At 28.3% G+C, this 12,104-nt stretch overlaps 1 pseudogene; it reads right to left on the bottom strand.

Moving 5' to 3' along the window:
- Positions 1-6,884: 6,884 nt before the first annotated feature.
- LOC119614261 lies at positions 6,885-12,104 on the bottom strand (annotated as a pseudogene).

Below are 12,104 nucleotides of genomic sequence, written 5' to 3' on the forward strand. Positions count from 1 at the left end.
CTAGTTTTAGATTTAACTTTAGTTATGCATTTCCAAGAGTTCAAACTCGATTTATACAAAATTTTAATTTTATTTTATAGAAATTTAATTTTCTATAGAAAATCCATCAGTTTTCTATAGAAAAGTTTCAGATTTGTTTTGTTTAGAAAATCTCTCGATTAAGTTTTTATAGAAAATCTTTCGATCAGTTTTCTATAGAAATTTCTCGATCGGTTATCAATAGAAAATCTCTCGATCGCTTATCTATATAAAAGTTCTCCATCAGTTTTCTATATAAAATCTCTCGATCAGTTTTCTACAGAATATCTCTCGATCAGTTTTCTTTAGAAAATCTCTCGATCGGTTATCTATATAAAATCTCTCCATCAGTTTTCTATACAAAATCTCTCGATTAGTTTTCTACAGAAAATCTCTCGATCAATTATCTATAGAAAATCTCTCGATCAGGTTCCTTTTAAAAAAAATTCAATTTTCTTTAATTTAAAAAACATTTATATTTATTAATTTGAATTTAAAACATTTATACTTGGGAAACTTTTTTCGAATTCGAAATTGAGTTTTAACTTGTAGGTCTTTCAAACCCGGTTTCAATGACATATTAATACATGGTAGCGGCTTTTTTGAGTCAATTTCTTCCCGCTTTTAATAACTTTTTCAATATAATTCTAATATAAAATAATAAAACAAATGTATAAAGAAATATCTAAAATTTTTAAACAGCATTATTACCCTGTTAAAAATATAGGAAAAAGGATAACGTATGAAAACGCAATAAAATGCTTCAAGAAATGATATTAAACTGGTGCCCATAAATAAACTGAAAATGCTTGCCGCAGCCACTAAAATTTAGGATAAAAATATAGAAAATATAGAAAAAAGTAGGAACTTTATAAAAGCTAACTTACTTATAAATTCAGTTGTACTGAAAATGTTTAAAATACGAAATTGTAAAAGTGGCCAATATTGCAAATCGATAGTAAATTCAAAATAATCCCTTTTTATAGAATAATTTAACGTTGTATTTTTGGTATAATATTTAATTCTTTCTCTGAAATGGTGTAAAGTTATAAAGTTGTAGGTAGAGTTATACCTGTCCGAAATTAGTACTTACGGTTCTTGTATTTCCGGCTTAGAAACATAAGTCGTACGATTACAATTGCTCAAACATTCCTTGCATACATGACGTCTGATGGTTAAATAATGAGTTTCATAACATGACATATCATTAACCCTACATATTTTCGTTTTGTTTGCCAATTCTTTTGAACAAAAGTAGTAAAGAGTTCTGAGATCTTTATAATTTCAGACTATTAATAATACACTTACTAGGAAACATTGCAATGCTAAAAGTTGGTGTACAATTGCATAATTTAATAAATTGCTTTGTATGACAATAATTATAACAAACATCCTGATCATAGAAATTTGTAGCAAATTCTTCATTCAACTCTTTGTAGGGAAATTTTTCATCAGAAAATATACATTTACGTTGTCTACGTAAAAAATCGGTTCTCTTTTTAATTCAAAACTGTAACATTAATTCATGTCTGACTCACCCCAAGTTTAATTTTCTATTTTTTTCTTCAGAGTATTGATTGACAATAGTGTAACCATATTCGGAAATTTGTTTTCGAGGACGCCATACATAGTTGGGATAATCAGTTAGGGAGAGTAAATTACGTGGATCTTTAAGATACATCTAAGAGTAGAGGTTATGTTTTTGGGTACAATATATAAAACTTTATTAAAGTTTTATTCGTAAAATGTTCTTACCAAAAGTGCCGTTTCATTTCCATATAAAATTTTGAAACGTATAGTCCAGTCGTCATCGAATTCTGAAAATTCTTTATAAGGAACTTTAAGGGGATTTCTTAAAATAAAAAAATTTCATAATAAGATTTTTTCTAACAAATTTAATATAGAAATTTTATCAAGAGATTTTATATAAAAAAATTCTCAGTATAAAATTGATCGAGAGATTTTTCATAGAAAAATGATCGAGATTTTTCATAGAAAAATGATCGACAGATTTTCCATAAAAAATTATCGAGAGATTTTGTGTAGAAAATTGATCGTGACATTTTCTATAGATCGACTAATGGTTTCGAAAAATTTTCTATAGAAAATAGATCGACTGATTTTTTATAGAAAATAGATCGAGAGTTTTCTATCGACAGACTGTCTAAGAAAATAGATCGAAAAATTTTCAATAGAAAATAGATCGAAAAAACTGATCGACAGATTTTCTATAGAAAAAAGATGGACAGATTTTCTATAGAAAATAGATCGACAGATTTTCTATAGAAAATAGATCGACAGATTTTCTATAGAAAATAGATCGACAGATTTTCTATAGAAAATAGATCGACAGATTTTCTATAGAAAATAGATCGACAGATTTTCTATAGAAAATAGATCGACAGATTTTCTATAGAAAATAGATCGACAGATTTTCCATAGAAAATAGATTGACAGACTTTCTATTGAAAATAGATTAAAAAATTTTCTATTGAAAATAGTTTGACAGACTTTCTTTACAAAAAAAAAAAAAAATAGATCGAACGATTTTCTATAGAAAATACATCGACAGACTTTCTTTAGAAAATAGATCGAACGATTTTCTATAGAAAATTGATCGACAGATTTTCTATAGAGAACTGATCGACAGATTTTCTATAGAGAACTGATCGACAGATTTTCTATAAAGAACTGATCGACAGATTTTCAATAGAAATCTGATCGACAGATTTTCTATAGAAAATAGATCGACAGATTTTCTATAGAAAATAGATCGACAGATTTTCTATAGAAAATAGATCGACAGATTTTCTATAGAAAATAGATCGACAGATTTTCTATAGAAAATAGATCGACAGATTTTCTATAGAAAATAGATCGACAGATTTTCTATAGAAAATAGATCGACAGATTTTCTATAGAAAATAGATCGACAGATTTTCTATAGAAAATAGATCGACAGATTTTCTATAGAAAATAGATCGACAGATTTTCTATAGAAAACAGATCGACAGATTTTCTATAGAAAACAGATCGACAGATTTTCTATAGAAAATAGATCGACAGATTTTCTATAGAAAATAGATCGACAGATTTTCTATAGAAAATAGATCGACAGATTTTCTATAGAAAATAGATCGACAGATTTTCTATAGAAAATAGATCGACAGATTTTCTATAGAAAGATCGACAGATTTTCTATAGAAAATAGATCGACAGATTTTCTATAGAAAATAGATCGACAGATTTTCTATAGAAAATAGATCGACGGATTTTCTATAGAAAATAGATCGACGGATTTTCTATAGAAAATAGATCGACGGATTTTCTATAGAAAATAGATCGACGGATTTTCTATAGAAAATAGATCGACAGATTTTCTATAGAAAATCGACGACATTTTCTATAGAAAATAGATCGACAGATTTTCTATAGAAAATAGATCGACATTTTCTATAGAAAATCGATCAGATTTTCTATAGAAAATAGATCGACATTTTCTATAGAAAATAAATCGACATTTTCTATAGAAAATAGATCGACAGATTTTCTATAGAAAATCGATCGACATTTTCTATAGAAAATAGATCGACAGATTTTCTATAGAAAATAGATCGACATTTTCTATAGAAAATCGATCGACTATTTTCTATAGAAAATCTGTCGATCTATTTTCTATAGAAAATCTGTCGATCTATTTTCTATAGAAATCTGTCGATCTATTTCTATAGAAAATCTGTCGATCTATTTTTCTATAGAAAATCTGTCGATCTATTTCTATAGAAAATCTGTCGATCTATTTCTATAGAAAATCTGTCGATCTGTTTTCTATAGAAAATCTGTCGATCTGTTTTCTATAGAAAATCTGTCGATCTATTTTCTATAGAAATCTGTCGATCTATTTTCTATAGAAAATCTGTCGATCTATTTTCTATAGAAAATCTGTCGATCTATTTTCTATAGAAAATCTGTCGATCTATTTTCTATAAAATCTGTCGATCTATTTTCTATAGAAATCTGTCGATCTATTTTCTATAGAAAATCTGTCGATCTATTTTCTATAGAAATCTGTCGATCATTTTCTATAGAAATCTGTCGATCTATTTTCTATAGAAAATCTGTCGATCATTTCTTATGAAAATCTGTCGATCAGTTCTTATAGAAATCTGTCGATCAGTTCTCTATAGAAAATCTGTCGATCATTCTCTATAGAAAATCTGTCGATCAATTTTCTATAGAAAATCGTTCGATCTATTTCTAAGAAGTCTGTCGATGTATTTCTAGATAAATCTTCGATCTATTTTTTTTTTTTTTTGTAAGAAAGTCTGTCAAACTATTTTCAATAGAAAATTTTTTAATCTATTTTCAATAGAAAGTCTGTCAATCTATTTTCTATGGAAAATCTGTCGATCTATTTTCTATAGAAAATCTGTCGATCTATTTTCTAAGAAAATCTGTCGATCTATTTTCTATAGAAAATCTGTCGATCTATTTTCTATAGAAAATCTGTCGATCTATTTTCTATAGAAAATCTGTCGATCTATTTTCTATAGAAAATCTGTCGATCTATTTTCTATAGAAAATTGTCCATCTTTTTCTATAGATCTGTCGATCAGTTTTTTCGATCTATTTTCTATTGAAAATTTTTCGATCTATTTTCTTAGACAGTCCTGTATAGAAAACTCTCGATCTATTTTCTATAAAAAATCAGTCGATCTATTTTCTATAGAAAATTTTTCGAAACCATTAGTCGATCTATAGAAAATGTCACGATCAATTTTCTACACAAAATCTCTCGAATAATTTTATGGAAATCTGTCGATCATTTTTCTATGAAAATCTCGATCATTTTTCTATGAAAAATCTCTCGATCAATTTTATACTGAGAATTTTTTTATATAAAATCTCTGATAAAATTTCTATATTAAATTTGTTAGAAAAAAATCTTATTATGAATTTTTTTATTTTAAGAAATCCCCTTAAAGTTCCTTATAAAGAATTTTCAGAATTCGATGACGACTGGACTATACGTTTCAAATTTTATATGGAAATGAAACGGCACTTTTGGTAAGAACATTTTACGAATAAAACTTTAATAAAGTTTTATATTTGTACCCAAAAACATAACCTCTACTCTTAGATGTCTCTAAAGATCCACGTAATTTACTCTCCCTAACTGATTATCCCAACTATGTATGGCGTCCTCGAAAACAAATTTCCGAATATGGTTACACTATTGTCAATCAATACTCTGAAGAAAAATAGAAAATTAAACTTGGGGTGAGTCAGACATGAATTAATGTTACAGTTTTGAATTAAAAAGAGAACCGATTTTTTACGTAGACACGTAATGTATATTTTCTGATGAAAAATTTCCCTACAAAGAGTTGAATGAAGAATTTGCTACAAATTTCTATGATCAGGATGTTTGTTATATTATTGTCATACAAAGCAATTTATTAAATTATGCAATTGTACACCAACTTTTAGCATGCAATGTTTCCTAGTAAGTGTATTATTAATAGTCTGAAATTATAAAGATCTCAGAACTCTTTACTACTTTTGTTCAAAAGAATTGGCAAACAAAACGAAAATATGTAGGGTTAATGATATGTCATGTTATGAAACTCATTATTTAACCATCAGACGTCATGTATGCAAGGAATGTTTGAGCAATTGTAATCGTACGACTTATGTTTCTAAGCCGGAAATACAAGAACCGTAAGTACTAATTTCGGACAGGTATAACTCTACCTACAACTTTATAACTTTACACCATTTCAGAGAAAGAATTAAATATTATACCAAAAATACAACGTTAAATTATTCTATAAAAGGGATTATTTTGAATTTACTATCGATTTGCAATATTGGCCACTTTTACAATTTCGTATTTTAAACATTTTCAGTACAACTGAATTTATAAGTAGTTAGCTTTTATAAAGTTCCTACTTTTTTCTATATTTTCTATATTTTTATCCTAAATTTTAGTGGCTGCGGCAAGCATTTTCAGTTTATTTATGGGCACCAGTTTAATATCATTTCTTGAAGCATTTTATTGCGTTTTCATACGTTATCCTTTTTCCTATATTTTTAACAGGGTAATAATGCTGTTTAAAAATTTTAGATATTTCTTTATACATTTGTTTTATTATTTTATATTTAGAATTATATTGAAAAAGTTATTAAAAAGCGGGAAGAAATTGACTCAAAAAAGCCGCTACCATGTATTAATATGTCATTGAAACCGGGTTTGAAAGACCTACAAAGTTAAAACTCAATTTCGAATTCGAAAAAAGTTTCCCAAGTATAAATGTTTTAAATTCAAATTAATAAATATAAATGTTTTTTAAATTAAAGAAAATTGAATTTTTTTTAAAAGGAACCTGATCGAGAGATTTTCTATAGATAATTGATCGAGAGATTTTCTGTAGAAAAACTAATCGAGAGATTTTGTATAGAAAACTGATGGAGAGATTTTATATAGATAACCGATCGAGAGATTTTCTAAAGAAAACTGATCGAGAGATATTCTGTAGAAAACTGATCGAGAGATTTATATAGAAAACTGATGGAGAACTTTTTATAGATAAGCGATCGAGAGATTTTCTATTGATAACCGATCGAGAAATTTCTATAGAAAACTGATCGAAAGATTTTCTATAAAAACTTAATCGAGAGATTTTCTAAACAAACAAATCTGAAACTTTTCTATAGAAAACTGATGGATTTTCTATAGAAAATTAAATTTCTATAAATAAAATTAAAATTTTGTATAAATCGAGTTTGAACTCTTGGAAATGCATAACTAAAGTTAAATCTAAAACTAGTTTTTTATATGCATATAAATAAGATTTTATAAAATGTTTTTTTTTTCATATTTATACAAAAACTATTTCAACAGTTTCAGATTCTATTTGTACTCTTAGCAAAAACTTATTAACTATTATTTTAAATAAACTAAACTGAGAGATAAACTTAAAACTATATATAAATAATTTAGTTGCTATATAATATTATCAAAACTAACTATTTACAACTTCATAAATTTGCTGCGTTTCAAGGCCACATAGGTCAATAGCAAAAAACCCATCGAACCCCAAATGGAACTATTTTGATTAGTACCATCGCCAATAATTTCACGTATCCATTTCGCATGATGCGAAACATCTGTGTAAATGGCAGGAGATAAATGACCCGAGGCAAAACTACGTAGACCCACTAATTTGTTGTCAACAAATAAAGGAGAACCAAAATCTTCTTGTAAAGATTCATTGGTATTGACACACAACATGCCGGTGGTGAAAAGAGTTTTGCCATAATACTGCAAACAGGTTTCATCACTTACTTGGGAAGCATTCAGCAACATTAAATGATTTAAATGTAAATCCTGGTATAAAGAAAAGATTATCATTAAAATCTAAATAATTGATTTTAAAAATTAGAAACTTACTTCATGGGTCTTCAACCAAGTGGTCACCTTAAATTGTCCACCATTTTGTTTATCATACCAATTAGTGTTGTATACTTTGGCTTGAGGCAAAGTAATCGCTTGTACATATTCATTCATAACGGGTATATCACGTTCCAACATTAAAATGGCCACATTATCACGTAGTCTTAGGGTGTCAAAGTTTTGGGTTGATAACTGTGAGTCACACTATAGATAAGTGTTTTTCTTGCAGTTGGTAACGACTGAGAGAAGCCAAGACTACTTTTAATTCAGATGGATGATAAGGTTTATTTTGATTATAACTGTTAAGCGGAAAATATATGCAATTAATTAAATATTCTTTATGATTTTTAGTTGTTCTTACTTGTAAACACATTGAGCTGTGGTTAAGACCACCGAGGGACCTATTACAACTCCTGAACATATTGGCCATCACCAAATTTTTATCATGATCTTTCAAACGTATGGAGGCATGATGTTGGGCATTATTGAAAGAGGCCTCTGTTGTATTAACATTGGAACTATAGTATAAAACACGTTGCTCATAGGAGTTATTTTGGGTGACACCTGAAATAAATTGAAAAAAGATTTCTTAGAATGACTTCTATATCTGTTGGTTTGTTTAAGTCCAAAAAAATTCTATAGATTTAACCCTATTGGGCTTAACTTATAACGTTAAAATTTCTCTATTCGATTACTCTCTTTTCTTTAACACCATCACTAATATTTAAATTCCAAAGAAACTCAAAAATCTTATCATTTCTCGTGCTGGAAAGGAAATTTTATTATACTTTGTTTTCATTTCTTTCAATTTATTTTTACCTACCACAACTTAAGTTTGGGAAAAATATTTTAAACTGATAACACAGACCCCCTGCAGCTTGGTAACCGTTATTTTTATTTATCATTTATTAAATTTTTTTAATAAACAAAAATCATACGATGTTCTTATGGAAAAGAAACCAAAATATGTTATATATTGGTTTTAATTAACTCTAAATTCTTATTGTGATTATTCGCAAAGATAAATTAATTTTTATACCCTACACCACTATAGTGGGGAGGGATTATACGTTTGTGCTGATGTTTGTAACACACAAAAATATTGGTCCTACACCCACCTTTAAGTATACCGATCGACTCAGAATCACATTTTAAGTCGATTAAGACATGTCCGTCCGTCCGTCTGTCCGGCTGGCTGGCTGTCCATGTAAACCTTGTGCGCAAGTTACAGGCCGCAATTTTCAAGATAATTTGATGAAATTTGGACCAAGCATGTTTTTTGGCACAAGGACGAAGCCTATTGAAAATGATTGAAATCGGTCCATTATTTCACCTAGCCCCCATACAACCGTACCTCCCGATTTGGGCTTTTTGCCATAATTACGTCAAATATACTATTATCTCTATAAAATTGGCACAAATAAGTTTTATATAAGTATAAATGACACTGCAGATTTTCGTAATGATCGGCCCTTATTTGACCCTAGCCCCCATACAAACCCCCCTTCAAAAAATATCTTAAACGTCTAAATTGACTTGTAACCATTTGTATCGCAATGAAACTCAACATAATTAACTATTATTTAAAAATATATCCTTTTCCCAAATTTAATGAGGATCGGCCCATGTTTGACCTATACTCCTATATAAAGCCTCATTTAGAAAATTTGTTTTTTATCAATAAATTACTTAAATACTTTGGAATTAACGTAAAATTCAACATAAAAGTTTCTTTGTGAAAAAAAAAATTTTAAAAAACCATGAGTAGTAGGGTATTATATGGTCGGCAATGCCCGTCTATACTTTCCTACTTGTTTAATTCTAAATTTTTTATGGTTTTTTAATAAATTGTTAATATAAAACACTACCTTGACAATGATTTCAAATTATTGGTTACTAACTAGAAACTGCATTAGCAATGGAAATTTATAATATCTTTTAATTATAATAATAAAAATAAATTGTAGAGATATCAGGGTATTTTGGAAAATTTTCTTTAATATTTTTGTATCAATTATTGTTGGAATTTTACTTCATAGAGTTAATATTTTTAAATTTTTGACACGTTTTATAATGAAAATAATAAAGAAAAGTCTTAAAAAATTAAGGTTTACAAGATATCAATCCAAGGAATACGTTTACATTGATTTTATCTGAAGTTCACGTTTTAAATCAGATACAACTAATACATATAAACATTAAATGATACAGCCGATTTTCATAATGATCAGGCCACATTTCCCCTCAGAAAGTTAATTAAACTTATAACCATTAGTATCACAATGAAATTCAGCATAAATAACTTTTATATAATTTGGGTGCCTTGGTAGGCTAGTTGGTAGTGTGCTAGTCTATCAGTGTGGGGGTTGGATGAATTCGATTCCCATCAGAGACTTTAAACTGCTAAACTACAACGGCGTATGGTCATCGCCATCCTGCTCCGGAAATTAGGTTAGAATATAATTTGTAATTGTATTGTAATGGACAATAACTTTTATATAAAATTCACCGAATTTAGAATACCGCCAGAGAATTCTTGAGTCCTAAAAAGTGATCATTGTTATTGGTAAAAGAAACGATGTTTAACAAGAATTAGAGGTAAATTGTTATCGAAGTTGGTAAATTGCTCCCGTTTATCATTCCGTTTGTAATTTCTACAATATAATTTTCGGACCCAATAAAGTTTAGGTACATATTCCGGTACTAGCTGAGTCGATTAAGCTTTGGCCGTCTGTCTGTATGTTTGTTGAAATCTATTTCTAAAAACCCCAAATATCTTCGAGATACAAATCTTCAATAATTCTGTTAGACATACTTTCGAAAAGATCGCTATTTAAAATCAGCCAAATCAGTTCATAAATATGGAGATATGAGCAAAAATCCGAAACAACCTCTAAAAATTTCATCAAAAAATGTGCATTATTATGCATGTTTTGACAAAAGCAAAACACAACAACAACATACAATAAAAATAAAACTGAGCAAGAATAACACGTTACGCATGAAAATATGTGTTGCTATTGTTGTTTTATTATTGTCAAAATCATAGATGGAAAATTGTGTGTGAGAAACTAAGCAAAGAGGGTAAATAAAAATAATTTTATAATTTGAAAAATTAATATTCTAATGGAGTGTTTTTTGTAACTCTGGTACCTTTTGGTACTTTTTCATTCTTCAAAAGGTACCTTTTGAATTTCCTATAATATTGAATCTAAAACATGAAATTAAGCATATAGAGAGCGGAGTAAATGAGAACAAATAAGAAGGGACTTTTTGGTGCTTTTTCGTTCTTCAAAAGGTACTTTTTAAATTCTCATATTGAAACTTAAAATAAAACATTCAGATTCCTGAGTGAATGAAAATTTGTAGGAAAGAATTTTTGGTACTTTTCCAATGCAATATTGAACTTAGAAACATACACAGAGGGAAAAAACGGTAGAAAAGTACCGAAATTGTTACAATCCGTCGTCAAAAGTGAGCTTACCACGTTTGTTACCATTTAGACAATGGATGGGTATAAAATTTAAATAACACCCGGTTATCATTTTGACAACCGCCGTTGTAAATTGAACAACGCATCGTTGTCACTGTAACAACGAATTGTTGCCATTTTGATTATGCTTTGTATCATTTCGGCAATGAAACGTCGTGATTTCGACAGTTCATTTCGTTATCATTTCGACAACGCAACTTTCTGTTTGACAACATAGCATTTTCAGTTTGATAACACATCGTTTTCACTCCGAAAATATACCGCATATAAATAAATAAATATTATTAAAATTGAAATGAATTAAAATCACAACAAACACCGAATATAGAACTCTTAATTGATCTTTTTAAAGAAAATCTCAGAAACATGTATATTATATATATAATATTATTTTAGTAAGATTTTTTTTTTTTTTTGAAAAGGTTCAAAGGTCATTCTTTTCGTCAATAGAAGCTTAAAATCATGACAATATTCACGATGGATAAAAATCGTATGAATATTCAGTATAGTTTAAAAAGTTGCTTCAACATCTTCTGATATAATTGGGTCATATCTTTGACCGATACAAATGATCAATGACAATAGCCATCCGGAATTGAACTTTGTCACACAGTGGCTTATCGATTGAATATTAAGGTAATAAAAAAAATAGATAAGAACTCGCGTAACGTCGGGAAATGACTCGGCAGAACACCAGTTGCACATTAAAAGGATTAGAGAAGGAGAATTTAAACAATTATCTTAAACTTAAATTGTAATCCTTAAAAGGAATTTCAACAAAAAGAGAAAAAAATCGTTAGACACGAACCGGATACGTCTGAAACTATAAATTTAATGCAGAAAAACTACGTTTTTTTGTTTTTCATTTCGTGATCCTATGCCCCTTTTAAAGGACTTCAAAGTTTTAAAAAGTACTTTTTTCAAAAAATATTTTAAAATTCACTCAAATCACTTGAAAATTTCCAAAAAAAAAAAATTCATCTAATTTTTTAATTATTTTTTTTTTCCTTATTACTTTCCATTACACTTACTTGGTTGCATTTCACTGCATAGAAAAATCACTATAAAGATTTTTGCGATTTTCCTCATATCTTCATTTGAATACATTTTTAATTTATTTGTTAATTTAATTAATTT

Source organism: Lucilia sericata, unplaced genomic scaffold (genome assembly GCF_015586225.1).
Source record: "Lucilia sericata isolate MDLA Ls3-8-SP2 unplaced genomic scaffold, ASM1558622v1 Contig002733F_arrow, whole genome shotgun sequence".
Taxonomy (NCBI): domain Eukaryota; kingdom Metazoa; phylum Arthropoda; class Insecta; order Diptera; family Calliphoridae; genus Lucilia; species Lucilia sericata.